The following is a 15,233-nucleotide window of genomic DNA, read 5'->3' as shown; positions in this document are numbered from 1 at the left end:
CCAAGTCCTAGCAGCGAACTGAACGTGCAAAAAGCCTATAACTCTTTGAGCTCGCTCACACTCATTTCATCAGAGAAAAATTCAGTTAAACAAAAGAAAAGTTGTTCTTCTGCTACTGACCAAACCGTTAATAACTTCTGTAAAGTGTTATTAACATTTACAAGGCAATTATAGCTAAGAGCAGAACAGAATTTCATGAATGTAAAAAAAATGGGAAATGTTATCTTCAAAGCCTGATTTCTAAAAACCTAATGTTAACACTGAAATCTCCCTGTGGATACATAATCAATAAAAGAATCAAGATCACCAGGTTAACTAGCCAGCCAAAAAGATTCTAAGACAGAAACAGAAAAAGACATTTACTTTGCTGAAATTCACATGCTTTGGAGTATACTTAAAAAGTGATTTTAACTGAGTCTAGATTAGAGGAGGACATACTGAACATCTCTTATGTGTCTTATTTCAATCCCAAGCACTTTTAAAGGTATTTTAATAATAAAACAAACACCGGGTATTTAACTATGTCGAAGTCAGAATTAATGCCTCAGGTTCTCAAAAAACATTCACTTGAAAACAAAAAATAAACTGTTTTTTAAGACAATGCACAGAAACTACATTTCACAGTATTCCCCTGTGAATGTATTTCATTTCCCCGCACTAGCAAGCAAATAGTGCAGATTTAATGGTGAGCAGGCTCGGTGGGCAATTCCTTGCCTTTTTGAAAATGGGTAAATTGTGAACCTTCCACTATTCCAGAGACCTGGAGCCCCACGGAATTTGGAGGGGTCTCATTTCCCCCTGAGTAAGCTCCCAGGCCCAGCCGCCAATGGCAGCTCAAAAACATGCCTCTCGGCACTCAGCTCTGTCTTTCTAACAGTCGGGCAGGTAGGTCACGTCCAAGTCGGTCAACGAGCATGAATAAAATCACCTATGCTAATTTGAAATTTCCTGCCTGGAAACTCAAGCTCTTATAAAAAGAAGTACACCTACTGTGAAAATCATTTCAGAAGTGCCTCATATCATAAACTAACCATTTCCCTTCGCTTAAGCCATAGGCAAGCAATTAGTGCAGGCAACAAATGTGCCCTTACAACAGCTGAATAGCAGGCTTCTATGCTGCAGTAGTACTTCAAGACCAGAAACTTTACTTTCACTTGTCAGTCAGAATGAGATACAACTGGAAAATAATGCCAAAGAAATTCACCAAGTTCAGAATTGCACACTTCAGTACAAAACTGAACTGCAAGTTCATTTCTCCTCTTCTTCTTCTGGGGAGGAAGTGGTCATACATACAGTATGCAATTACTGAATGAGGGGCAAATGCAAATTACTCCCATTGCATTTATGTTGATTGCTTTTATCCAGTCGTGTTCAAGAGCGTTTTAATTGATGTGATGCCTGTCAAAAATGTTAAACTGCTTACTACATGACTGTGTTGTAAAAAACAGGTAAGTAAAAAGACAATGTAACATCCTTTTCTGACTGGAAAGGATACAGCAAACTGGTTAAATAAACCTCAAATCTCATTGAAACACTAGAAAATAGAAACATAAAACATATGGTAAAGTAATTAATGTCAAACAGAGTTAAAACTTATTGGGTATTAATCCGTTGGTTACTCTAAATCTGGAAACCCAAACATAGAAAAGAAACTAAAAAAGCCATCACTTGGTTATTTTGACCAAATCCTCACAAATGGTAACTCTTGTTATGGTAAAATCCTTACTTTAGCTATTTTTCTGAAGTGAGAGTGGGAGAGCACTTCGAAAAGTGACCTCTAACAAAATAGAAAATCAAATAATTTTGTATATTCTGCTAAAATCTGAACCGACATTCAAAATAGGTCATTGACACGGATAAACCAAATCGCAATACTGACATGCGGACACAGAATTTTTTTTTTTTTTTTTTACTGTTGGAGGTATTTGTGATACCCAGTATGGTTCAGGTGTTTTGTTGTGAAGAATATTTTTTGCAAGCATATTCAAAGAGCTCATCTTGCCACCTGGGGGCCAAGAACCAGTTTTGAGTTGCATTCTGGGAGGAAAAAAAATAAACAAAAAGAATCCCACTTCCATTTCCAACAGATTTCCGAAGTTAGCCGAAAAGCCTTGGCAATGCAGCGGACTGGGAAAGCTGGGCCCTGGTTTTTCTTCCCCGGAGCGAAGCTTTATGAGGCCTGGCCGAAGGGCTCCCCTGGGGACTGGCTCTCCAGCTGCCACTTTACAACACGACGACATCAAATAGAGGGGGCCGCGGGCAGAGCTGGCCTCACATTTCTCCCAGATTTCCACAGCCGAGTAAAACAACACGCCCCGCGTTTCACGAGCGCCGACTTTGTTTTTTAAAAGACATTTCAGGACTCTCTAAATCCTTTGAGGTCTCTAGTACTGTCCCAAAAAAAAAAGACCTAACCTCTCCACTGCTGAGGGCATAGAGGGTATATCCCTTTCGTTTATTCAAGGTCAGAAACATAATTCCATGATAAATTTGGAAAGACCGCATTCAATCAAAAAACTCTGTTCTACGGTAGTAGGTTATTTTTCTTTTTGCAAAGATTATACAATGAACAAAACTTGAGTATTCAAGCCATTTGGGGAGACAAAACAAAGATGCCGGTGGTGAAACCATAATGTCATATGGTGCTACAACAATTTTACTTTCAGATCGCAGAGGATATTAAAATCACAGAGTAAAGCTGATGTAAAGAAAACCGCAAAGACATTGGTTTGACCTTCAAAAAGACAACTGACCTGCGTATGTAATGGGAAAGCAGGGACTGTGGACAAAAGTGAATATCTTTTTTTTCTTTGACCTGCCTTCCTGCGAGTCCTTCTTTCACAAAGACAAACTGCAATGCTTTATATATTAAGGCAATTTTAAGAACTGTAACCAGCAATGAGCAAGTATTTCTTGATGAGTGTCTTGAGTGTGTTGCTGTGCCGGTCTTCATGCAATGACAACTGCAGAGCTCATTTATGTTGTCACGATTAAGATTTACACCTGGTATGAATGCTCACTCAGGAAAGGAAAAGCTTTTCCTTCCCATTTTTCAAAAACCCTTCAGAATGAATGAGTTCACTATGTCAATTATTCTTCGGTGAATTAACTCTCCCTTAGAGTTTGGTATAGTAATTTAAACCGCTAATTTTTAGGCTGTTTTGATGAAGACCACCAGAAAGATTGATCTGATGTTTTACCACCTCCCCAGTGGCAATGCTCTAATGGGAAGTAGGAGAGTTCCTGCCAAAGGCCCAAGTTTGACCCCTTATTCTTAAACATAATTATATTCCATTTGTGCTATTTTAACGTACACATTTAGGACTCAGCTTTATGTTAAAGTACAGAGCACTACATTATATGTGTGCCTTAAAAACAGCATGAAGAAATCAACTACATAGAAAAATCATACAAACTCTACTATGTTTTGCCATTTTAAGCCTCTTATTCCAACCGTTGTGGCGACAAAAACTTTTCGAACCAAGAATTGGCTGAAGATACCATTAAGCTTCTTCCGATATTTACTGTGGATGTTACACAGCACGGAGGCCAGCAGTGTGTTCTGAGGGGGTACAGAATCACGAACACACCTGTTGATGTGATGTCCTCACATGTGTAATGTATTGATGTCCATGGAAACATGCTCCCTGCGGTTCCATTTATACATGTACCGAATTTCATTGCTCCCCAATGCATGGGTCTCACGATACAACTGTTTGAAGTGGCTAGCTTACTCATACCCACACTCACACGCATACATTTGTACTTGTGAATTCACTGCATTGAAAAAGGCGGAGAAAAGTAATTGTTACTGTTTCGTTTGAAAACCTCACACACCTACATGCACAGTTACGCTGGCGTACTTCATTACTGAGCTGAAAATTCATAACCTGTCTGCACGAGCATTTAAGAAGTGAGTGCTGGGAGGGCAAACTAGACTGATGCCCCTAGTGAGGGCTAATTAGAGACAATTAACATCAAACAGGCCTTGAGTTGCAGACCCCAAGGCTAGATAAAGATAAAGCACAGCATATAGGTAACATAAATACACTACTAAATATGGTGAGATAACAATTACAGATGCTTTTACAAAATTAAAAAGCTGATTGCATTTTTTTTTAAATGAATATACATTATTATAATGAAATATGCAAGTCCAGGGACACAAGTATAAGAACAATGGAGGCTTGTTCTGATGGTGACCTCCACCACTTGTGAATGTGAAATTCTTTCAGAAAACTGCCTTAGTAACAATCTTCGGGTCCCTCAGCCAGATAGTGTGCTATGCCAGGTGTGGCTTGGTTAACTGAAATAACCTGTCCAACCCAGGATATTGACATTTCATGGAAAACAAAAATTAAATCAGAATTCCCTCTTAAAAACGAGTGTTAATCGGTTCCGCTTTATTACCCCTTTAGAAGAAACGCAGTAAAAATAAGCTGGTGAGCCGTCGGAATAGCTGTGGTTGGCAAATAAATTCTCGAGCCTGTCTTTCAGACAGGCGAGCAGCTCACTTTTTCCATTCCTCAGCACTGCTGACCCACTCGAATGCTGAATTCCTTGGCAGGGGGATAACAGAAGAATTGCAGCATGGAATTTAAGAAGAGAGTGACTTCATCTTTTATTACAAAAAAAAAAATGGTGAAAAATAGCCCAAAAACTCCAATTAGGTATTTAGAAGCTGGGAGCAAGATCGACAAATTATTACTCGTGCTTTCAATCAACTGTGGTACCAAAGGCGACATGACCGTGACTTTTCTGAGCTGATCACAGCAAGCAAAGCTTCTGAAGTTCTTGTTTATTCTTCGTCTGCGTTCTTCTACACTTTTTTTGTCCTCAATATAGAGTGCCCGACTGCACAGCACATTAAGTTTTCTTTTAGTGCCACTGCCAGCAAAACCAGCTGTGCAGGCGGGCGAGATATTCAAATATTACACCAGCTATTGGATGAGACAGTAATGTTTCTTTTGTCTCTCATAAGAAGGATATTAAATGTATTCCTCATTACCAGCTAACATTTCTATTTAAGATATTTCTTCCTTTATGACAAAAGTACAACAAATTGCAGCAAACAAAATTTAGGATTGTTTGGTACAAGTTGCCTCCTAGTTAACAAAAATTCCTTGATTTTATGTAGCTCTTTTCACCCCAAAAGATTTCAAAGTGCTTTACATATAGGGGATCCCACTTCATTCCCTAATGGAGTGCTGTTATTACTGGAGTGACACCTGGCAACTCTAAAGTAAACAAAATTACAAAAGGATTTTTTTGTTGTTTTCATCTTTTTTTGATACAGAACCCAACTAAGTATTTACTTTTTTCCCCAACAACAGACCTCTCAGGAATGTCTTTGATTTAGACTGAAACTAGCAAAGTGCATTATATTTCTCGGCATTCTTGAGTGGATCTCAGGATTTCTGTTCCCAGTTCGTCAGACAGGAATTACATCACTAACGTACCGGTTATGTCTAGTAAAAATATATATATATATTGCTCACAACCACTAATTTAAATACACACTATAACCTGAATCTGTCTAGACAGAGGGCAAACGGCGACCACTACAAACGCCGACTACTACTACCAAATGATCCAAAGTTCTCAGATTAACATTTCTGCACTTGCTTCATAATGAAGGGATCATTTCATGTTCTGATTGATGACTACAGCTCACAGCTTATTTGCTCAAATCTGACTTGTCCATTTTACCTAAACCGCATAACAGTTTCAACTTCATAACTTCTAAATATTTAAGGAATAATCATGTTTTGGAGGTATGATTTTTGTTTTGCAGAATGACAATACAGATTTTTTTCTGATGTCGCACAGGGATATTTTAAGTAGAACTGCGTTCTTGGGTATGGTGGTGCATTGTAAACCGTCCAATAAATACTTTTTCTTTCCTTTTTTTCATTTACATCTCCCCACAGAGGTGTTTATAACTAAATTTAAAAGCAATGCATCTTGAGGTACTGCATCATTAATACAAAGAAATTTGTGCTCAGCCTACAAATAGATAAGTACATTAGAAATGTTGCAAGTAAGAGTAGGCCGTTTGGCCAATTTAGCCCATTTGGTTGTTAAGGAAAATAAACATGAGGCTATAGTAGATTATAGTGGAGTTTTTTCAACAGAGTAGATTACCGTCTAGTTGTTCCAGTTCTGGGTGGCACACTGGCAAAGTAGGTTACTTTGCTGCCCCACAGAGCAGGGGCCCTGGGGTAATTTCCTGGGATGCTATATGCGTGGCGTTTGCATGTTCTCCTCGCATTCGAGTGGGTTTCTTTTGGGACGGTTTCCTCTCAACAGTCCAAAGACACACCGGTTAATTATTTAGCTTAATTGGTTTCTGGGAAAACTGGCCCTGGTGTGTGCGTGTGCATGTTTGTTTCTAAGTGGGCACTGCGATGGACTGGTGTCCTGCCCAGGTGGTATCCCGCCTTGTGCCCTTTGTGGTAACTTTGCCAGGAGAGTCTCTGGCTCTCCCCACGACATTGTGCTGGATAAAGCAGTGAGAAAACAGGTGGATGGATGTTCCTGTTCTGATTGTACCAAAGGAGCAGATCCATTTCATTCAGGCTCCAGAGTCTTTTACGTATCATCATGAACAACAGACGAACCACTATGACAGTGTTTTCCCAATTTGTACTTTGCTCAGTGATTCATCTTTAACGGTAACTCATGACTGTGTGTCACAAGGAAAGGAGAAATGTTGTCGGCGTTTTCCAAGTATTTGAAACCACACATAATAAATTCAATTTCTTACAGAATCAGAATTTTAATTTTTATTTGCATGCTCACGTATATACTTTTTAACACAGGTGTGAAATTAAATGAAATTCAGTTATATAACCTTGAAATCTGTTGGGATGTTTTTATTCTATGCATTTAATTTTAAGTTGGTACTTTATTCTAAACTAAATGGATAATGACAACAGACAATACTACTATAACGTCAAATGATGTATATATATGAATTAAACTTAAAAAAAATAACCAGTCATGCTGGATCTAGCAAAACGTGAATAATTTTTATCCCCTATCTGCACACAAAAGACACAAAATACCACTCTTTGGGGAATTGCTACGTTTATTTAAAGCTTAAGCTGATTTGTATGGAAATATACCACTCTCCTGGGAATTATTAAGTTTATTTAAAGCAGAAAGAAAGCATAATTTTAAACATGCTTGATAAAACTGGGCCCTAGGCAATCTGTTCCTTCAGTTTTTTTTTAATTTAACTAGCAGTCCCCACTACCCTCTGGGTACAGACAGTAGCTTGAAAGTGGCTTTTAATAATTATGGAAGACAACTTTTATGCTGTAAAGAAATTGGGGGACAAAGGGCTTAGGTCCAGTGTGGCTTCATTTCCTAACACCTCTTGAACCCAGGAGCTTCAGCATTTCACCTGCCATAAAAGTCAGTTTCTCGTTTTGGAAAGGAGTGCTTTCCTCGCCTCCCCAACACCCCCTTCCCTGTTCTCTGTCACTGGGGAGCTCTTGTCTGGAAGTTGTTTTTGGACAGGGAGACACATTCCTGGAAGTGCAGCATACCCAGCACTTGGACTTAGGCAAGAAGGGAAAAGGGTTCTTGAAAATAGTTTCCCTCAAAATATCCGGAATACGTGTACAGCTCAAGGGACTGGCGGCCGCTCCGGGAAAATTAATTGCTACTTGACTTCACTTCTCTTTCCTTTTTTTACATTTTTATTATTTATCTTGAATGTCATGATTTTTAGTGCTTGTGAAACCCCCCACCAGAGTGGAAAGCGGCACCAGAGACTTAAAAAAAAAAAAAAAAAGGCTGCATCTGCAGATCCAGAAGGCTTGTCTGTCCTGCTGCAGTGTCTGAGATATCAGGAGAGATCAACAGAATATTTTAATCCTTTCGTGCAATAGTATTGACCTTAACAACAAGTAAAAAGTTTCCACTGGTGTTAGTAAAAAAAAAACCCAACTACCATTCCCTGAAGGGGACAGTAGCCAGTCCTGCAGCATGTGTTTCCTGCTAAGTGGTTAAAGTTTCACACAGATATATACACTTATATATATGCATACATACTGTATGCACTAGCAGGAGTCTTAGCTGCACGTTGAGCAAAGACCGAAAAACTAGAACATTTCTACTAACAACAGCCCTGGGGGAAGAAAGTTAATTGAACTTTCTAATGCCTTAAACGGCAACTTAACATATGATCCAGAGGTCAAAAGCTTTAATTTTTTGCCAATTCCCTGCCAACCTCAACTACAGCATGATTTAGGACTGATTTCCTGACTTGGAAAGAGCAAACAATACATCTTTGGGTTCTACTTCAACCTTTGCTCAGCCTATCAGCTTTTCTTCACCAAAGTAGCCACTGTATGCGTTATACACTATAGCATGCAATAGCTAATGAGGAATGCCACTTACCGTGTTATTCTAAAGACAGATGAAAAGCAAGGCACTTCCAACCATAGTTTCTCAGTAGTTGGTAACAACAAACCATTGCCTGAATTAACACATTAAAATAACAGACAATGCAGAGAATGGGGGGGAGCAGAAATCAATGCCAGACGCATATAATGCTTTCGACAGCTGGTAGCGGATGTGATTTTGCACAAGTTTGCACAGCGTCTTTCTGTATGCACAGAGGTCTATTAGTAAAGTGTGTTTGATATTCCAGACGTTTATAGACGGGCTGTTTGCTTGGGGAGATCCCTGGATTTCGGAGGGGAAGGAGGGGGGGGCGGCTTGGGTTTCGCGTTACAGCACCTGTACATCACACACGCACACTGAACGCCCATCTGTCATTACCGCTGTCTGCAAAGGTGGAGGAGGAAGACCCTCAGGGGAACTAAAGAGGACCCCCTTTCCCCTTTAACCCGTGTAGCAGCACAGCCTTCAACAAGAACTGACATGGTGCAATAACACAGGATCTGTCCAAGAGGCAAGAGGAGCAGACAGGCAAGCAAGGAAAATTCAGAGGGAAAACTTGTAATTGCAAAGACAAAAAAAATAGCTTTACACACAACCAGAGAAAAGGCTTAACCAGGGCAAATCAGTGCCACCTTAGATAGTTTGGGAAGTTTTGTAGTTCTCTGCACACCTGTGGAGGAGCACATTTTATAGTGCTTTTTGCAGATTCACTCGGTGCTATGCTGTCATTATCAGCAGGCCCTGCATTCACATCAGATCTAATCACATGCAATGAAACTTCCCAACTTGAAACAGTTAGTGGAAAACCACAAATTTCAACCAATTTTCTTTTCCATGACTAAAGGAGACCTTTAAAATTTTATTAGTAGGAGGAGAATTTACCACTGTTTTATCATACCGAATAAACTGTCACAAAAGTGTTTTAAACATGCATGTAATTAAGAGAGTCACATCATTGCATTACTTCATCAGTTTCCGGTTCTGTGGGTATTTTGATCAGAATCAGTGTTGTCCTTCACACCAGATTCACTACCCTTACTCTAACATTTCCTCGATAGTTACTTGTTTTTGCTAAAGTTGTAAGCACTTTGTAAAACTGAAATGAGAAAACTTTACGTAACACCAATATGTACATTTATATTAACCTTTTTGGTTTACTTCATAAAGACAAAATGATAAAAAACAGATATGGATCCAAGCATTTTTGGTTTGAATGACAACTTCCAGCAAATCATAACATATTAAAAATAAAACCCATTGTATTTTTTAGTCATTTTTTCCCCCAATGTCTATGATTTAATGATAAAGTAGCAGCCAATTATATCTGCATGAACTGCAGCGCAGAGGACTGTAAGGCTTTAAGAGAGTACTTGTGTAGGAGAATGTAGAACAGTCACCTTAAAATTAACTCTTTCATGACCACTTACAGAATTTTATATAAATACAGGCAATATGTGGAGAATTGCCTTTCACTAGAAGCAATAATAAGTTCACAATGGAGCTTTATCACAAAGACACATCTACGCGTTGTCTTCCACATAGTGTATAATAGTGACAAAGTACAAAACTAAATGTTATCCAACATTACATTTCCTATAATGCAGAACTGATTATGTGCTTTAGGTGGGCAAAAAATGAAACAATATATCTATTTCTCTACTAAACTTGCCATAGCACAAAGAAATTTCTAAAAGGGGACTGAGGGAACCACAGTGCCTTCAGTAGCAACATATTCCTAAGCGAAGGGTATAGAGATGTCTGGAAAAAGCTGTAATACTGCTGTCTAGGTTGAAAAAGTGTACTGCACATACAAAAGTCTCTCCACAAGCACTGAACACAAGAGTACAAGCATACACCACTGAAAACCAGAACTTTTCGATCATTAAGCCATGGCTGTCTAACTCTGTTCCTCTGTAGGAATCCGCTCCCTCTGCCTTTTCACTCCAGCACTGCTCTTTCCATTACCCGATACCTCAGCTGAAACTTCTTATGTTTTAAGTTGAAAAATAATCACAATGAGGTTTTGACAGGCAGATAAGAATGTCAGTCGGGCAGCTGACTAATTCAGACTTTACAGGTTATTGGACCGTGAAAAGCACATAATAAGTAAAGAATTTTAGTCTCTATAGATGCTGCAGCCCTGCCCCCTAGGGGTTGGGGTATGGGGAGCCCTGAGTACTGTTCGGCCTGCCTGAGTAACTTTCAAGTCATATTCAGCAAACGGGATCTGTCTGAAGTGCGACATGTCGGGTACAATACACATCACCTTCTGTGGAAGAGATACACTTTCATTAAAGTATGCAAACATCCTATGAGAGGCTGTGTTAGTGGAAAAGATGTGCCGTTGCATTTAATTAATTGGATTTTTCTAACACTTTCATCTGCTCAGCTTTATATCAGTCTTGTAGTGTAGACCATTTTTGGCTATTTATACAAATCCCATCTGAGGTTGTATTTCATATATTGTGTATTGTAATTGTATTGTCTTCTGGTCTTCTGTTTTGTATTGACTTTGTATTGACAAAATGTATCATCAATTGCATTGTTAAGCGCCTTGGGGCAACCTCGTTGTGAAAGGCGCTATATAACAATAAATTGAATTGAACTGAATATTTAATGCAGCTGTAAGTGAAGTTTTTTTCTGTAATATATGTAATGCACATTCCAGTTATTGACACATTTTACAGAGAAGTATGACATCATGCTTTTTGTTACTTTTTAGGCTTCCACGTCATTTTATGACATTCTGGTATTTGTGGCCGCTTTCTGTCTTCCTCCTTTTTGGTGCTGTGGACTCTACATTAAAAACATTAAAATGTATTTTATTGCATTGCAGATCAGATGCATAATGCAAAATCTTGCTGTTATTATAAAAGGTGCTGCACTGCTCTGCTTGGTAGTTAATATTTGGCACTGTCGATATCCCTGTGGTCAATGTGGTCTTCTGCCCAAGTAAAACTTGCATGTTTGGGAAATCCAACACACCTAGACCCTAGACATTAATGCAGATTCAGAAAAACATTACGGGAATAACGAGAATATTTTAGCATTGTTGATGCATATACTGTATATAGGAAGACACTCAATATAAACCAGTCACTTCACTTTATATGAAGCTTGCATGGTGACTTCATACTTCACGCTAACATTACATTGTATAAAGTCTGCAGTGTGATTTCATACTTGTGTTGTTTTATGCTGATGTCAATCACAACTCAATGGCAGTTAATTCTCCAAGATACGTGCTCCTGGGGGAAATAATGAAGGATCTCCTGGTCACTATCAGCACTTTATAGTACAAAGTACTGTAGTACCATAGTCATTTATAGTACGCTGTAAATGACTGATCTGAAAATGCTAGATCAATTAGAAATTTAATATTGTATCTCAGGGACAGTAATAATGTACACATCGTGCAAAGAAATTACACTCCCCAAATCTATCTGCCATAAAATTACACAACTGGCATCAAGCAATTTTATTTTCTTCTTAAAAGATCATTTTCATAATTTTCATCTTGGTATTGAACTCCTGAAATACATTTCGGACACTGCTCCCATAGATCATCCCATTCTCTTTCCATTATGAATCATCTGACTGGTGATCTGACTGCTGCTGGAATGTGTATTAGTCAATACGTAGTGGGTTCTACAAATAACTGCAGTGCACAGCCTGTTAGACAAAGTTTTGCCGTCACCACTAACAAGGAAAGATTGGCACAGGGCTGGCGGTGAGTCGGACGAAATTGGAAAAGATTTACAGTGGAAATGGTCCAAAACGCAAAAACAAAATACTGCTTGAAAAAACGTGATGGATAAAACATTCCAAAGCAGGGGTTGTCATTTTTATTGTATCATCAGACTTCTATTTAGGAATGTCTCCTTACATCACACTTACTGACAATAGTGAATGAAAGCTTAAGCTACTGTTTGTAGGAAAACAAAACACATTTTGGCTATGTCTGTATATGGTTATTGAGGGTACAAACAAATAGTTTTGTTTTTCCATCACTAGTATAATAATATCATTTGAAGAACTATACCGGTGCTTTGATTTGCCTGTTGATCATATAACATCCTATAAACTGTGATAGTCAGTCTAACCATGAAATTGCAGTCCTGTCCTGTTGTAATAAAACCAAAGCAATCAAGGACTTCAGGAAGAGTGTAATTAATGTCAAATTATTAACAAAGCAGTCCACCAGCAACATATGAAATACACAACCCTCTGCTCTTGAACAGGCACTACATAGTAGTACACAATATGGAACATCTTTATACACACTCATGTTAAACTTCATAATGACTTCATTTTATATATGCAACTTGGCATAAATGTTTAGACATTTGCCGTACACAATAAAAAAACTGTACTTTATGTCTTTTTGTCATTACAGTTTTGTGAAGTTTTCACGAGACACTAAGCTTTTTAAAGGCTTGATTTTCATTCCAACAAGAAAATATCTTATTAAAAGATGCGTTTGATGTTGCTGAGCAAGGTTTTGACAAACGAACCTCCCTTTGGGACCACAGATCATAAGTGGCTGTAATATAACCCTATATCATTGTTTGCCATCCTTTTAAAACACTTGTCTGGAAACGCTGTCAAATGCCCCTATTACCAACTCCTTTAGTCCACATAAATAATGGCCCTAAAGACACTGCAAAAATAAATAAGCTCACCAATAATTGTTTTCTAATGTTTTGGAATGTTTATTGCAATGTGATGTCATCCAGCCCTATTATGAAATGTTGTATAATGTGTTTAAAGACAGCTGTGGAAAACACTTAATGTTAAGAATCTATTATTCCAGGTTAATTGTGATTGAAACGAAATATTTTTCCAATTTGTAAGATAAGTGATAGTAAATTCCATTTCTAAGTTGCTTATCCATCTTCTTACTGCTTCATGATTTCAGAGTCACGGGGGAGCTTGACCAGTAAGCGATGGGAGCCAGGCAGGTTACACCCTGGACAGGACGCCAGTCCACTGCAAGGCAGACACGCCCACACGCTCACGCCAGGGCCAGTTTTCCCAGAAGCCAATTAACTCCCAGTATGTGTTTGGACTGTGAGAGGACACATGGAGCACCCAGAGGAAACCCACAGGAAGAAGAGACCAACTCCGTGAATATACAAGCTCCTCGGGTCCACAATGAAACCCAGGGAGCGATGCTAAACACTGTACAATTCTTTTAAGTTATTTATAAACTGTGAAAATACAATTAAAAATGGAATACAACTAAAGTACTAATAGAGTGACAGATATGGCGGCCAACCTATACTGTAGATTAACTGCACGAACCATACCTCTGACCCTGTGGTTATTTGTAGAAGTTGGCTTGTTCCGTCTGTAATACTTTATGAACGCATTAAAAGTCGGCTTATTTTCCAACATTTATACGGTTTATAAAGGCCTGCAACCCTTGACGTGTGAGGAGAAACAATGGGAGTTGTACATTATGAAACGGCTGAGTAAAGGATTGTTTTGAACGAAGACCAGAACAAAATGGATCTGTTCGTTAAGTGCAGTTCCCCCCTGCACAACTCCCGTACCGCCACCATTTAAATTAATTGTAGACATCAGTTTTCCTGACCCTAACAGGTTCTCTGTTCCCAAGTCTGCACTCCCACCATTTTCCTTTTAATAACTGCAGCTGCTGTATCTGCATCAAATTAAAGCCAAGGGAGAGTAAAAGGCTGAAAACAATACAGCGAAGTCCAGACAGCTTCACTCTCCCTTAGCTGCACATCAGGCAGGACAACAGACATCCTAATGGCCCAGTTGGGCCATCTGTGGTCCAGCCCAGGGAATTATTTCCTAATTTCGACAGGTCCCTGACCCGCGACAGACCCGCGTCAGAACAGTTCAGCAGCTCCAGGATTGAGCAGGGGGAGAAATTCACCAAGAGCTTTTTACAGATGGGCGTATGGATTAAATGTCAGAAGACAGAGGAGGAAGCAAAAGGAAATAATTACAATCATATGCCAGACTATACTTCCACTTTAAAGAGGGGGAAAAAAAGCATGCATTTCTATAACTAGGAGATAATAAGCATTGTCATTTGTTACTTCAAATGTCAGTGTTTATGAGGTAACAAAACGTTACATCTGAGGAGAGGACTGAACAGGTCTTAAATATGCTTAATGGAGGTTGTCATTTTATGAACTGATTCTTTCTTGTATAAATTGACTGCTACCATAAGGGTCACCATCATAAATGTTGGGGTCAATGTTTGTGTCTTAAGGAACATTTATGATCATTTGTTGGTAGCCGCTGCCTCATAAACAAGTCTTAAAGCACAGACGAAAATGAAAAGAAAAAAAAAAGGCTGCAGCAGCAAAACCTTGTGTCGTATTCAAAATGAAGGCGGGTTTTGAAAATCTAGAAAATAATCTAGAAAATCACCAAATTGTAAAATTAACAATAAAAACTGGATACACCAAATTATTCTGAACACAACATAAAAAAAAACAAAGACAACTTTCAGTTAGAGAAAAATACACACCAATACAAATGATGATGAAAAGTAAAAATGTTAACTTGTATGACAGCATGAAGCACATTATGGAAGGACTGAATGTCATCTGCAAGGGTGTGTTCAGTAAAATAAGGGAAGGAATACCTTACAAGGTTGTGGGTTCAAAACTCAGATAGGGGAACAGCCCTGCATTGCTGATGTACCCTTAAACAGGGGTATCTGACATAGCTTGCTCTAGTAAAATGCCCTACAAGGGTCCAAATATATGGTGCTCTGGATAAAAGTGTCAGCCAAATAAATAGTTATATAATTCAGACCAACAATTGCTTTAAAAATG

At 38.7% G+C, this 15,233-nt stretch overlaps 1 protein-coding gene across 1 annotated transcript in view; it reads right to left on the bottom strand.

The window, feature by feature from the left end:
• The window catches only part of bop1 (BOP1 ribosomal biogenesis factor), a 78,102-nt gene that overhangs the window by 18,845 nt on the left and 44,024 nt on the right, over positions 1-15,233 (bottom strand). The gene's annotated exons all lie outside the window — the stretch shown is intronic.

The sequence above is a fragment of the Lepisosteus oculatus genome, chromosome 10 (assembly GCF_040954835.1).
Source record: "Lepisosteus oculatus isolate fLepOcu1 chromosome 10, fLepOcu1.hap2, whole genome shotgun sequence".
NCBI lineage: Eukaryota > Metazoa > Chordata > Actinopteri > Semionotiformes > Lepisosteidae > Lepisosteus > Lepisosteus oculatus.
Note: the sequence above shows the minus strand (reverse complement) of the source record. Positions and strands in the feature narration are given on the sequence as shown.